This window comes from Drosophila eugracilis, unplaced genomic scaffold, assembly GCF_018153835.1.
Source record: "Drosophila eugracilis isolate 14026-0451.02 unplaced genomic scaffold, ASM1815383v1 contig_575, whole genome shotgun sequence".
Taxonomy (NCBI): Eukaryota; Metazoa; Arthropoda; class Insecta; order Diptera; family Drosophilidae; genus Drosophila; species Drosophila eugracilis.
The window spans coordinates 306,440-320,785 of NW_024573454.1; the positions used below are offsets into that span (position 1 = coordinate 306,440).

General features: G+C 36.9%; 1 protein-coding gene across 8 annotated transcripts in view; it reads right to left on the reverse strand.

The window, feature by feature from the left end:
* Nucleotides 1–13,812, reverse strand: part of LOC108110991 (leucine-rich repeats and immunoglobulin-like domains protein 3) — a 53,466-nt gene extending 39,654 nt beyond the window's left edge. Inside the window, exons 1-3 of one of the 8 annotated variants that reach the window (XM_041819325.1) lie at nucleotides 13,719–13,789; nucleotides 12,353–12,489; nucleotides 11,867–12,267 (exon numbers count right to left, since the gene is read on the reverse strand). The gene's annotated coding sequence lies outside the window, so the exon portion shown is untranslated. Of the gene's footprint in view, nucleotides 1–11,866; nucleotides 12,268–12,352; nucleotides 12,490–13,690 lie in introns of all 8 variants that reach the window. The other 7 variants (XM_017220303.2, XM_017220310.2, XM_041819330.1 and 4 more) reach the window with 7 other exon arrangements.
* Nucleotides 13,813–14,346: the final 534 nt, after the last annotated feature.

A 14,346-nucleotide genomic window follows, 5' to 3' on the forward strand; every position in this document is an offset into this window, starting at 1 on the left:
AAAAAAAGAAATTGCATAAATTTTTCGTGCAATATGCATATTAAATTCAATAAATTTCCTTCTCAGAGACAGGGGGAAAACAAAGAGAAAGGGGGGAGGAGGCAGACAAGCTGCCGACAGTAAGCTATGGCTAAAGGATATGCACAAGGATGGCAGCTCAAATTGATAGACATCTATATGTAGCAAAGCCAGGAGAGACGATAGAGGTTTCAAGTGGGTTGCGACTCTCTGAGCTGGCTCTGCACAGGGGATAAAAATCAAGAATTGGCTACTTAAAATATCCATTTCGGAAGTTGATTGTCAGCAAAATGATTGTGTTATAAAAATTGAAATAAAAAACGTTAGTTCATTTTAAATTTAGGAATAAAAAAGTTGATAATAAAGATAGAAAGAAGAAAGTAGTTAAGTTGTTTTCAAAGGAAGTGTGCCTTTAAGTTTTGTTATTACTATTTTATGAAGTTGGAATCAAACATTATTAAAAGTTTTCAGTTTCAATATTTACTTAAGGATTTTTCAGCACTTCTCGTGAACAAATATCAGAATGTTTAAAAGCAAACTCTAATTTCTTTGTGGCCTTCCAACCTTTACGAATTTTTCTTCAAGTGTCCGATTGCCAAACACTTTTGCTCTTTTGGCCCGGGCGACAAAGTTTATTTAGCCCTTGACTTGGGAATTTTTTGAATTTTTACCCAGTCACCAGCGTCCTTGAAGGAATACCAAGATTACAACAAAAACCAAGGAAAAAACACACTCAAAAAGGTTAGTGGCAAGTGGGGCGGTGATGCAGAAGAAATATGATGATGGGCACTAAAAATAGTTGAGGAAAATGTATGATTTCTGCATTTCCATGGAACCAATAATCATTAAACAATCCTTGATGTCTGCAGCTAATAATAGACCTGCCACTGCCGCTGCCACACCCCTTTGCAAAGGTATAAGGTATCACGAAAACCCCTTCCTCTGGCTGGTTCTCAAAAAAAAAATATTCAATGAAACATTTAATTAAATAACAGACAGAGAAGAGGAAAATCTGGATGAGCGAATTCATCGCTTTGTTGTTCACCGTTTCCGATTGCTTTTGCTGCCCAAAAATAGTTTCGGGTCGAAAATTGCAAAATTCAAAATAACAAATTGCATTGCCTGTCCTTCAATACTCTGCCCCCTCTGCGCATCCTTTCCAACTTGATTTTGTTGTTTTTATTGCATTTTGAATAGCTCTGCGCTGCGGTCGTCAACTTTTGCCGATTGGCAGGCGGCAACCGCAATTGGTTCTGTTGCCGTTGCTCCTGTAGCTGCGATATTGCTGCTGTCCAAAGCTGTGACTGGACGATAGTAGACTACCAAATAGAAAATCAAAGACACAAAAAAAAAAAAATGCTAGCCAACGAAACAAAGCAACTCTCCGCTTAGTGCCAGGGGCGTCGTTAGTGAAAATTTATAACACAGAAAAGGCAAGCCGGCGATAACATTTCTGCGGCTGACTGTAAAGGGTTTTCGATGGGCGGCGAAACACCAATCAATGGCAAATGTTAGGTGCCAGGAAATGGGTTTTTTGCCCCGATCATCTCTTTGGGATTTAATGCAACTTACAGATTTGTTAGGGTATTCAATTGGGCGCGCGAAGAAGAAGCCAAAAGTTTAATTAAAGATTTTCCCATGTGAAATCGAGTTAAACGCGGAAGATGCTGATTGATGTAACTCTTAAACTTGGTGGCTTAACTAAGTTTTTAAATTTAGTTTGATAAACCTACAACTTAGTAGACAGTTGATAATAAGATTAAAATCGAATATATTTATTTATAAGATTTTCCTGCTTTCAGAATATTTTTCCTTCCTTAAACCAACCATTTACTATTTTTGCAGAGCTACGAGATTCAGCATTTTAGGCCTCTTTAGGTAAGCCCCCGGATGGTACTCCATAAAGGGCTTAAATACACTTTTTTTTGGGCACTCGTATGTGAGTATACGCTGCTCTATCTTTCTATTGTGCAATCATAAATCAAAGCGCCCAGTTACCGCCCACTTTTGATGTCCGTTGTAATCCGGGGCTTAACATTCTCCACATTGGTGGTTGGGAGTTTTACTCTTGCAACACAAGGCAACATGTGAAGGCGTTGCCTGAATCCGAGTTTCCAGCCCTCCGAAATACTGACAACGGCTTAGAGTCTCTCTGGGCTATGGGTTCTAGTCTCTGGTCTTCTTTGGCCTGAACCGCGAATGCAATTAAATAGAATATATCGCTGCCTCACAAGGTCGCCAGCTCCCTGTCGCCCAGTTCCTGTGGTTACAGAATTCCCACCCCTTTTCTAGACCATTTTGGCCAAAAACTGAAACTCAGCCGACTGGCAATAACTCAGAGAGTTCCTGCTGCTGCTTCTACTGCTGGACGTAGTATATTTTTTTTTTTTTTTTCGACCGCTTGTTAAGTAATTTTGTTAATAGCTGCACCAGCAGCAACGGCTTCAATAAATCTTTTTGTGCGGCTGCCACAATTCGTTGCACATTTCATGCTCTCTTTGCCAGTGCCTCTTGGGCTATAACTATTAAATGGAAACTAGTTCACTCTACTCTAGAAGGCTCAATCGAGTGCCAGCACCTCCCACAAGGCATACAACAAATAAAAGCAAACCAAAAACAACCAAGCCAGCAAATATCTGAAATAAAATAAGAAAAACTAACTAAAAAATCGCTGCACGCATACGAAAAGACTAAATTACTCGACTGACTTTCACCAATGTTTTAGCTTCAGCTTCGATTGCAACAAAAAGTGGCAACCAGACGGCAAATAACAATACCACAAATTATAACTTTGTCTTGCCAACTCAGAATAAACATGACAGAGGGAAAAATAAACAAGTGCAGCGGTCTTCCTAATTGCTCTACTCTATTTGGTGAGAGTTGTTTGATTTTCATGACGGAAAAGAAAAGAGTGAGAGTAAAAGGTGATGGAATATATTTTCCTAAATACAATTTTTTCTTTTCTCTAGTTTTTAGCTCACATTCTACTCGTGGCAGTCTTTGAACTCACGATCGTCTTTGATCCCTAACGCGGTCTGGTCATCTATATTTCACTTTTTCTTATAGCATGTATCGGGAAAATTATTCGCACGATTGATTCGCAAGTTGAAAGTAATGTCATGAACTATTTGGTCTTTTTACTAAAAGAAAGTGGAAAAGAAGTGATATAAGAATATATTTTTAGGTTTTTATTTTCAATTTGAAGTTGAGTTTAAGAAAGAGCATTGGTAATTTTTCATATTTCCTACAAAGTTTTATATTTCGTCCTCTCATTATTTTTATTTCATAACTTTGCTTATCATTTGTCTCTAATTTTTTGTTAACCATTGCTATTTTTTCCACTTACTGACCCTTGCTAGACGTGTTGGCCAAAAGGCTTTTTGTTGACCCACTGACGCTGACAAAATTCACTAATTTTCAGTGGCGGAAACGGATTTTAAGTTGCTTTTGTTTTTGCCTTTGTTTTTCGAGTTGATTGCTGCGATTACTGGCTGTCACCCTTATTTTTTTTTGTCTTGTTTTTGCCACTGTCGTAATTTACACCTGTTGCACCTGCTGCAAAGACTAAATGCAGACAAAAGCTTACACAAATTTTCAGGCCAACATAGGCCAACTGTCGCGGTCGCAGAGACATGAGTCTTGGCTAAATGGAATTTAATTATAAAATAATTACACGCTCATTTGTTGGCTTTGGCTCTGCTTTAATTGTTTGACGTTTGCTTAATTTGGCTCATTAGAAACTATGTTTTTTCGCCGTTGTCTGCAGCTCTGCTGTTTTCAGCGATTTTCCATTTGGGCCAGGTTTTTAGATTCGCATAATTTTATTCCTGCTAACTCGAACTTTTTTTCTTTTTCAATTAATTTAAATTGGTTTAAATCGTAGACTCTGTCTGGCAGTTTGTTTTATTTGCTAACTTTTTTTGGTATTTGTACTTCATTAAAATGGGTTTCTGTTTTGTTTTTTATTCGAGTTTAGTATGTGGCAAGGTGAGCCAGGAAATAAATTAAATACGAAAAAGCCACAGAGAATTGCTGACTTAATTGTTGCGCATACGCAGCGTTGCACAATGCATTTCAGGTTGGGGTTCAACCAAAGCCGCTTAGCCTTTGTTTTACTCTGTTTGCCGGTTTTGTGAGAATTGCAATCGGTTTTAGTCGATTCGGTTTTCGGATTGAATTGGTACAATTTGCGTTGGGCATTGTTGTTCTTTGTTCTGGATGTCGATTAAATGTCGTTGGTTCAGTTTATGAATACTACCAGGCAGTTGCATTGCAGTTGTTGTGTGTTTAGTTCTTAACGGTTATCGAATAAGTTTGCAGTTTGCCAGGTCATTTTCATTCACATAATAATCAAAAATTATTATTAGTTATTAGTTTGGTATTGGTTTTAAGGTTATATTTAAGGCTAATTTGATTTAGAGTCTGCATTTCTAAAGTCTGTTTAGAGTTTTTGTCACAGAAACTTCTATTTTAAGTTAATAAAGAAATGAAAATGTTGGATTAATTTATTTATTATTTATTTTATGTCATATTTTGCAAGGAATGGAAACTAACTATACTTCTTGATTATCCTAAAAAGTAAACTTTTTCCACTTCTTGTTATTTTCTTTCTTTTTTCCATGATTGCATTACTTCTTTTCCCATTTCAGATCCCTTAAAACAAATGTCTATCCTACATCCTAGATTAGTTTGGCTTACTTTACTGGCGTAAATGTTGCCTTCCTGCTTTTATTTATTAGCCATTCTCATCACTAGGCTCCCCTTTTTCACTTATCTGCTAATTAACTAATTGGCACGGCCAAATCCAATTGCAATTCGGCGAATCGAAGAACGGAATATCGTGGTTAGCTAATTGTGGTCTCCAAGTGGATATATATACTTCTATATAAAGTTATGTAAATGGAATCGGAGGCGTAACGGGAAATGGTAACGTAACGGGAATAGGCCCAACGCTGAATACGCTGATTGATTGTGAATAATCAATGGCTGGGATGGTTATGAATCGGGGCGATATGTACATAGTGCCTGGATGCATAACTAAATTAGGCAAAGCCACGGACGTGAGGGGCATTTCAGATGCCCGTTCTTCTTCTAGTCTACTACCACTTCTTTTGACCAAAATCTAATCCGAGTTATGTAATAAAAGAGTCGGGAAAGTCCGGTGAAATATTAAGCAGTCAGCAGTCGCCATTTCTGTCTGGGTGCATCCATATCCATCCGCTGGCTGGAGAAATGGAGTACAATGAAATGAAATATGAGAACGGGGATTACCCGCCGTTAACTTGGCCAAGCGAAATTGTCAGCGAAAAATGTTTTTGGCGATGAAATGGTGCGCACAGTTCGGGTTGGGGAAACAAAGCAAAGGGAAGTAGAAATGGCTAACTTAATAGGAAAACACCCTTCACAGTGCTGGCCAGAAGTTAGCTTACACCTTGGCATAGAGCTACAGAGCATGCCAACTGCAGATAAACTTAATCAACTCACTGTATGCGGGTGAACAAAGCGATGAACATGGATAAGTTAGCTTAACAATGGCAGTTAGTTCTGCTGATGTGACAAGCTCAATTTATTCGCACGATTTTAATAATAAGATAGTTTACTTTTTATTTACAGGGATTAAATTTTATTTATTTAAGTTAATTTAGTCGCTTTTGTTCTTAATTTAAGTTGCTGCATTTGAGAAAATTTTAATTTTAAATTTCCATTAACATTCGTTTTGGATTGTGTTTAGAATTTACCAAAAGATTTTCTTAATGGGGCTAATTGAAATCGCAGTTAGCCCCTCTCTCCTTTCTATTTGGCTCTCTAATTAACACGCTTTTTTAATTATTAATTGCTGCACTTAATTTATAGGCAACATAGCAGACCCCGAATGTACATCCTTCCTTCGGAAAAACCAAAAGGGGAAACCATTTAACCCCCGCATCGTCGGCAAAGGCACAAATTGCAATTTGTTTCAAGTGTCCTGGCGGCAGGACAAAGTTTCTTCTTATGCTTTTGTGTCCTTCGGAGAGAAGGAAAAGGAAGTGAGGGTGGCAAACAGGGGGTAAAACTATCTGCTAACTGTGATTTTTGTGCCTCAAAAAGTTGCAATTTGTCTTTTTACCTTTGCTCTATCCCCGCCTTTCTTCCTTTTCTTTATTTCTTGTTTTACTTTTAGTTCTTTCTACTTGATTTTTTTTTTGCTGAAATATAAATTGAATTGTAAGTTGAAAGTTTTGCCATATGGATTGCTGCTGCTGGCCTCCACTTCTGTGGGTTTTCTTTTACCATTTTCCATTTTATTTGGAAATTAATTAAGTTTATGCAGTCAGCATAACGGCTGCTTACCAAAGAACCGTAACAATTTTCACTTCACCATTTCCATTTTCGTTTTCATTTTGATTTATTGATACAGAACATCAATTTGAAGTTCTCTTTATCCCTGCTTTCTTATTTTTTCTTCGTCTATGGCTTATCCAAATGAAATGAATTAAAATAATGCAAATGAGCCACAAGATCTACAGTGTTACCGCAGTAAACACAGAAAGGGCGATGGCTGATAACAAAGCTACAAAGTTTTTCATTTGTCTTTTCTTGTTTATATATTTTTGCCCTCTTCTTTCTTCACCTCGATGAAGGGAAATGCCCGGCGGCACATTCTAGATGGATAGTTGGATAAATGGATGTTGCAGCTGCACTTCTTTCGGCAACAGCGACTTTTGAAGTAGCCCTCGGCGAGGGAGTTTTCTTTTAATAAGTGAAGGAATGGTTGGAAATGTGGCGAAAAGGGGTTTCAAATAGGGAAATGGAAACTGATAGTATTTTTTAAGATAGCATTGTATAGAAATTAGTATTCAGAAGCTTTAAAAATGAGCAACAAATCTTAGATATTTATATTTTAAATTATATTAAACTTTTTTTTTTCATGTTATTATTCCATAAGAGACTCTAAACATTACTTAACTTTTAAACTATTTAATCCTGCTAAAGTTATAAACCGTTTTCCTGACTATCCTAAGTACTTAATAATGCTTTTATTATACTACCCATAAAAATGCTTTGAAAATTCATCTTAAAAACGATCTTAAGTAGACAATTCACATGGATTGTTAAATTGAATAACAAAAAAGAAACCGTTTAGTTCGGCTTTATAGTTGCCGTAAAAGTTTCAATTTCGTTTGGAAAAATAAAAAAATTAAGTTAAATCGTTCGTTTCTTTTGCCTTTTTTAGGAGAAACATAAAAACGTAATTTTCTCGGTCTCCGTTCACATATAAAAGATGTATTTCTCCACTGGATTAAACCGAAATGAAAATAAAATCGAAAGCAACCCAAACACAGATCGTTTAAAAAAAAAAAACGCAAAATGCACAAAATAAAACAAAAAAAAACATCCACAGAATGAGAAATAGAAGCAGATGGGAAACTGCCAACAGTTTTTCCTGAACGAAAAGAGGGAGAGCTGGAAATTCCATGGCAACTGAAAATGCATTTTTCTGTCGCATTTCCTGCCCCAGCGTGAAGCATAAAATAACAGCAAAGCAACATAAACACGTGCCACAGCCCAGTCTAATGTCGGCTATTTCCTGTTGGCCAAAAACCGTAGGCCAAAAAAAAAGAAGCAGAAGAAAAAAAAACATGAAAGGCAGAAAAAACTCGGCATGCATAAAAGCAAGCGTCACCGGCAGCAGTAAAAGAAGCGTGGAACGACAGTGAGAAGTTTGGTCAGGGGATATTCTGGACCCAAGTTGGGTTCTTTTCCCGACAGCTTCCACCTCTCCTGCCACATTTTCCAATTTCCAAAACCACTGTGAATGGTGGGCGCAGCTAAGGAAATGAGGACAACGGAAAAACCGCAGAATAAAGGAGGCAAAATAAAGAAGCCCTCAAACTGAATCGCCCAGGGAGTACCCATCAGGAATTTTAGACGTTTTACAAAAGTAAGCAAAAAGCTAAATATATATCTTAAATTCTTGGTAATTATCATAAAATGGATCTTAAACAGTAATTAAAGCTTACATAAACATCTTTGTTATCATAACTAAGCTAAGTACTTTGAATAATTGCCTAAAATCTGAAAAAGTAGTCCCAAAAAACCAGTAAATGTACAAAAAACTGCCAACAAAAAGAAGAAAAACTCAAAGAACTACAACAACAACTAAGGCCAAAGCCACACTTGGTAACAAAAAAAAAACGAAGAAAAACTAGGCAGGTAGCTAGAAAGGGAAAGAGAAATATGTTAATAAAGTCGAGGGGGTGAGGTTAGGCATAGCATAACGTGATAAACGCTGGAGGAATGACCTCTCTTTTATATATAGCACTCTTCTTTTTTTTCATCTGCCAACTAAATTTAAGTCAAATACAGATAGTGAAAAGGGATCTTTAAAATGCAGTGAAGAAAATTCTTTTTATTCCTGGAAAAAGATAGCCTTTGGAAAAAGAATTCACAATCTTAAGTGAAGACTAAAACAGGCTCTTTCTATATTAGAAAGGTAAGTTTAGAAAGCACAAATTTATTTAATGAATCAAATAATTTCTTTTATTTTCCATTCCTTCGTGATATTCTTTGACTAATATTTCTCTCAGTGTAGGCCAGTATATTTTGCAGCTGCCGAGATGAAAACTTTTTGCCACTGGCCATCCTTCTAATAGGCCAACAAAAATTTCAGCTGGATAATGATGCACTGACAACTGCAACTGCAAGCTGCCTTGCCTGCCATCTCTTTCATTCACCCAGTTGCTAGCTCTTTCGCTCTCACTGCTCCTGTTGCTGCCTCTCTTTCACTGTTTGTGGCAGTTACTTAGTTATGCATGCTACTTCTACCACTTCTTTTTGTTTGTTTGTCTGCATTTCTTTTCTCGAGTTCATTGCCGCGACTTATTCTTTCTCCTTCTCTTTCTTGCTTGCAAACATTTTCCATTCGCTTCTGAGTGGCAGCATAATCATCATTATGATAATGAACACCGAAATCATTATCACCTCAATGCCGGCCCTGTCTTCTTGGCTCACTTGACTACCCTTCAGTTTGTGTTCATTAGCTTTGTAAGACCCGCTCGTCCCCACTCTTGACACACTCCCCGATCATAATTCAATTATCTGTGAGGGAACCCCTCTCTGACAGTGGCAAGAATCCGAGGAAGTGGTTATGGCACTGTTGGCCAAGTCACCGAGTTGGTCAAAAGGAAGTGGCTAACGACTTTTCGAGGGAAATAGCTTGACTTGAATTCAGATAGATTTTTAGATTCTAAGAATGTTTGGGAAACGAAATGATGGATTGCTGGGAAGAAAGGTGGCCAAAAAGAAAGTAAGCTATATTAACTTTATTAAATTACTTTTGAGACAAAAGAAATTCTAAGTAAGAAATAAGGGATTTCTAAATAATAGGGTTTATATAAAGGGAAAATATTGGAATTTTGTTAATCTTGAAGTAATCTAGTTAGAATCTTGAAGTAAAAATAAGTATCTTCGAGATACAGCTTAATAAAATGATTCTAATTTGACAAAATATAATCCAATCACTCTTAAGAAGAAACGTAATATACTATAAATAAGAAGAAACATAAAGTTTTTATTTAAATAAAATCAAATAATCATTCCTTAAATCATTTTCAGCTATAATTCCCAGAGATAAAAATGTGCAAATTAACGACTGAAATGGGGAACTCCTTCAATTTCAACCCAAACTAAAGAGAAAGAAATGATCTATGTCGTAGAGATAAGGAAGAAAATTTAATAATTACCCAGCAATCAAAATATAATACCATCCATTAATCGCTATATCAACCACTGTACCTGCTAAATATGATAGAAACAGGTGCTGCTAGGCAGTGTTCATCAGTCAGGCACCCAGTTTCCTAGAAACCATAATTTGCACGCTTTCTTCTCCAAAAGCCAGACACGAGTCTTCAGTAGGAAACCCCTTCATCTCTCTACTACATATTTCTCTATCGAATTCTTTGGCCATGGCTTTAACACATTTTCTAAATATTTTCGAGTTCACGATCAAGATCAACGAAAGAGAAGATATAGAAAACACTATTTGCCGCTAATGAAGCCGGCGAAGATGCTGTGAGAAGTTAAGAGGAAATGGGGGGCCTCTTTTATATATAGTCTTATATTATATAGCCCCCTTTTCTCAACACACACACACACTCGCACGCATTTTGACTTTCATTTCTTTAGACTGTTAGACACTTTTATTGTGTTTCACATTACTTTTTGTGTCTGTGCGAGAGTTGTTGCGCTTGGTTTTTCCTCGTTCTGTTTGCCATACTGTTTTGTTACTGTTTGTGTTTTTTGTTATTTGTTTACTTGGACTTTTCCTGAATTTCTATTTCCAGCATAGATAAGCATTCCTATAAGCAAAGTGCGATATTTCACAAGAGTCTCGCCGGAATCAAGTTGACTACAACAATACGTTGCGCATTATTTCTGTTCTTCTTCTTCTGTTCCATCGCCATTGTTTTCCTTTTTTTCAAAAACCTTTTTCCTTTTTTTTTGTTTTGCGTATTTTTGGCATTCCTTCGGAAGCTTTTTGCAACAACTTTTCCTGGCTAACTTTGGTTTCTACTTCGGGAAGAGTTTCCACCAAGGTCAGAGGCTTTGGGGAAGAAGGGAGAGAATGGTTATAATTTATTTTTAGAATCTACAGAATGATAACATATTGCTATGCATATTTTGATTTATTTTTTAGTTTCTTCTTTGGTCTTTGTAAGATCCCTCTGGTAAAATCTCTGAGCTACGCTCCTTTTGGCCATAATAGTTCTGTGTGCGTTTTCTGGGTGAATTTGCTTAGTACCAACAAAAGCAAATATAAATTGCCATAGATTAAAGTTGCAATCGTGACTGGGGTAAGCTGAGGAAATGGAGAAATAACAACGGAAAATGGAAGTCACCGGCGAGAGAGAGAAGAGAATCAAATTTGGTTTCAAATTACTCAAAGGAAAATTTCAATTGAGATAATAGAACCTGATTTGTGTTCAAATTAATGCTGATGCTTCCTCGCCTGTATCATTTCGATTCGTGGAAACAGGGTCATTTTTCCTTTAATTGGTGGAAAAAAAAGGTTCTTTAATTTCATACGAATACGTATTAATAAAATTTACGCAAAAATATATATTTTATTATTGAATCACGATAGCATTCGAATATTTTTTCACAGATTTTTCTTTGACAAAACCAAACTCAATTTTCATCAAGTGGGAGAAAAAACCTTTTTCGGAATTAAATTAAGCTCTTAACACTGCGTGAAAACCCCGAAACAATGTGCCACGCTGGGCTCGGCTTTTCTTTCTTTTCCCCCCATTTTCACACAGTCGAGACTCGCGCCCATTGCCACTCGGAGATTTTCGGTAGGAAAACTCGCCGGGCAGACACTTGTGCATATTAATTGCTTATTGAGCAGGCATCTCTCTTTCTGTTTTCCAAGCGGGGCAAGTCAAATGGAACAACGAAAAAACCACCGCGTCGAGAAAGAATTGTTTGGGAAAATCCTCGTGCAAGAGGAAAGCCTTTTTTTATTATTCTTTATCAGTTTCAATCACTCCATCGCAAGCAGAACTATAAAGCAGTGGGTAGTGACTAAGCTGAATTTGTGGTGGTTTCAGAAGCGAAGTCTTGAGTTGCTTTGAGTGATTTACTTTAGATGGCTAAGACAATTTTGTATATTTTCTTAAGTTTTTTAAATTGTTTTTTGTTTTTAAATTATGAAAATCTTATCTAACAGCAACAATTACCGAGTGATTACTGTATCAGGCCGCAGTTCTCAGCTGTGGCTTCCATTCATTCACTTCGACACACTGGCCCTCCCTCTATGCCTCACCCCAGCCTTTATTCATTCATTCATTCATGCAAGTCTCCTTCTCACCTGTTTGTTTTGTTGTTGCTGCTCTTGCTGCTTGTCCCTGTCTGCCTCCCTCGCAGTCGTCCCGTCTCTATCGCTCGCGTGCTGAAACAAGCGTTTTCCGGCCAAAGGTAGATTTTCTTTTATATTTTTTATTTTTTTTTTTTTTTGGTTGTTGGGTTGGGGGTGTCAGAGGTCGCGGGTTTGGTGGTTCGGGAGACCCTTTGTTGCAGCCACTTGTGTGCCTCTCCCTGTACTTTTTTTCGTTTTTTTTTTGTTCGTCACTTGGCCCTTTACTGGTTGACAAAATGCCAAACGCTTGAAATGCCTTTATATCCGTTTTTTATTTTTTCCCTGTTTTATATTCGAATTCTGTGTTTTTTCTCTACCAGTTAGCGCGCGGTTTTCAAATTTGGTTTATTTCTCTGTGTTTGATGGAAATAAAAAAATAAAAGGAAAAACTTAATGCTGTTACCGCTGCTGTTTGCTGTTATTTGTTGTGTTGTTAACCTTTTCCGTTCTGTGCACGTGTTTGATTTTCCCTTTTGGCGTTGTTGTTGTTGTTCTTGTTGCTCTTGCTCTCGGGTTTATGGCAACCTGTTTGCCACCGGAATGTTCTCGTGTGGTTTTCCCAGAGAATGAAAACTCTGCAGGAATGCCACGAGTAATAATTATGATTGCATTCGAAAAATCTTAGTAATTTCCGCTCTCAATTTTTGTTATTTTTTCGGCCTTTTATTTATGAAACAAACAGATTTTCGGCGAGCGTGAATCAAAGGGAATTCTTTAGTTGGCTTTATGGGCTTTGGTTTTGTAATGGGATTGTTTTTAGGGAAAATTGAATTAAATGATTTTTGGTAATTGGAATAATTGCTTGAATTTAAAGGAATGAAAGAATGTGATTTATTTATGTAACTCGGTTTTAAATATTATTTCAAATTATTTTCTAAATAAATAAAGTTTGTTGGTATTTTATATTAAAATAAATATTTTTTGTGGAATTTTTTTAAAAATGTATGTAGGCACATTTTTTACTTTCAAACATTCCAAATCTATTATTTTAATTTTAATTCAATTACAAAGAAATAAATTCCTTTTGTCCCGCATAATTATAGGCAAACAAGCTGCCAAAGTTATTTTGAATTTATTTACATTTTCAGCGACTGAAGTATTTATCCAATTTTCCGCAACAATTTCAACAACAAATAAACAAATCAATTAACGATTTTAATACAATTTCATTGGTCTCGCTGCCAGAAGAAGTCGGTCAACCTGTGAAGTCTGGCCATAAGTGTGTGCTTTAAATTTAATTAAGCCTTCTTCTGCTGTTACTGGTTTTTGTTACTGTTTTTTTTTTTTCTTGATTTATTTAAGAGCCAAAGATGGAGAGACTAGGTATATACGATGGATTCTCTGGCTTTCTAAACCCAGATGATGCACGCTCCGTTGGCGCTGCCCACTCGAGAGCAGCAACAACTACAACAGCAACGACAAGCAAACTAGACCCGCCGCCTAACGGTAAACCAAATGAAAAGCTTCTATTGATATTGAGTGTCTTCTTGGCCAAAGTCGCCTCTTGGCCAAATCCACACACTACATAACACGGCGACGTCACGGCGCGCGTTCAAGAATTCTGGACCAGCTGGATTCCGTTGTTCGACGTCGCCGCCAAATCAAAGCCAAAATAATACAAAACTGGTTTTCAAACAGGATTTTTGTTTTTCTCTCTTCTCTTCTCTTCTTTTTTTTTTTTTTTAGTAAGCATAGAATGCATATTCGCAAGTGCAAATGATAAGCGGAAAAAGCATGCAGAAATTAACACAAACAAGAAAACACAAGAACACAAACACACACGCACACTCTTAACCGTACGCACTCTCGTGATTTTCCCTCTTTCGAATTTTCACGGAAAAACTCCGTCGACGTTCGCAGCGTTTGGGCCTTAACAGGTGACTGAAAGCCAAGAATCGGAGCTCGGAAATTGAGCTCTGCTACCATGTTAACCGCTTAACAGTGACGCCACACGAAGCCAAAGCAGCGACGCAACAGAGAAACTTCGGGTTTCTAGCAGTGTTAACCGGCTTTTAACCCTCTGCTAACGCGGCTAACCAGCATTTATTGCATGCCAAGTTAAATAATTGTTTTATTTTTTGGTTTTGCTTATTTTGGGGGTGCATTAAACCCTTACTTAAAGTCAGTTTTCGCCTTGCTTCAGTGGCCAGACATGCAGGCCGATTTATTGGCTTTCAATTAGCTAACAAAATTAGCAAAGTGCTGGTAATAATTTCGTTAAAGGAAGCCATTTGGAAATTATGCTAAATTAATACAAATATGGTTATTAGCAAATAAATGGTATGTTAATAGAGTGGTCTATATAAAGAGGCTGTGGAGTCTTGGAAGTAATTGAAATTAATTGTTGAATTTTTTGAAATTATTTTAAGGTGAAACGAAATTACGAAGAAAATACAAGACAAGATTTATTTTTATTTAAATATTTTATGTGT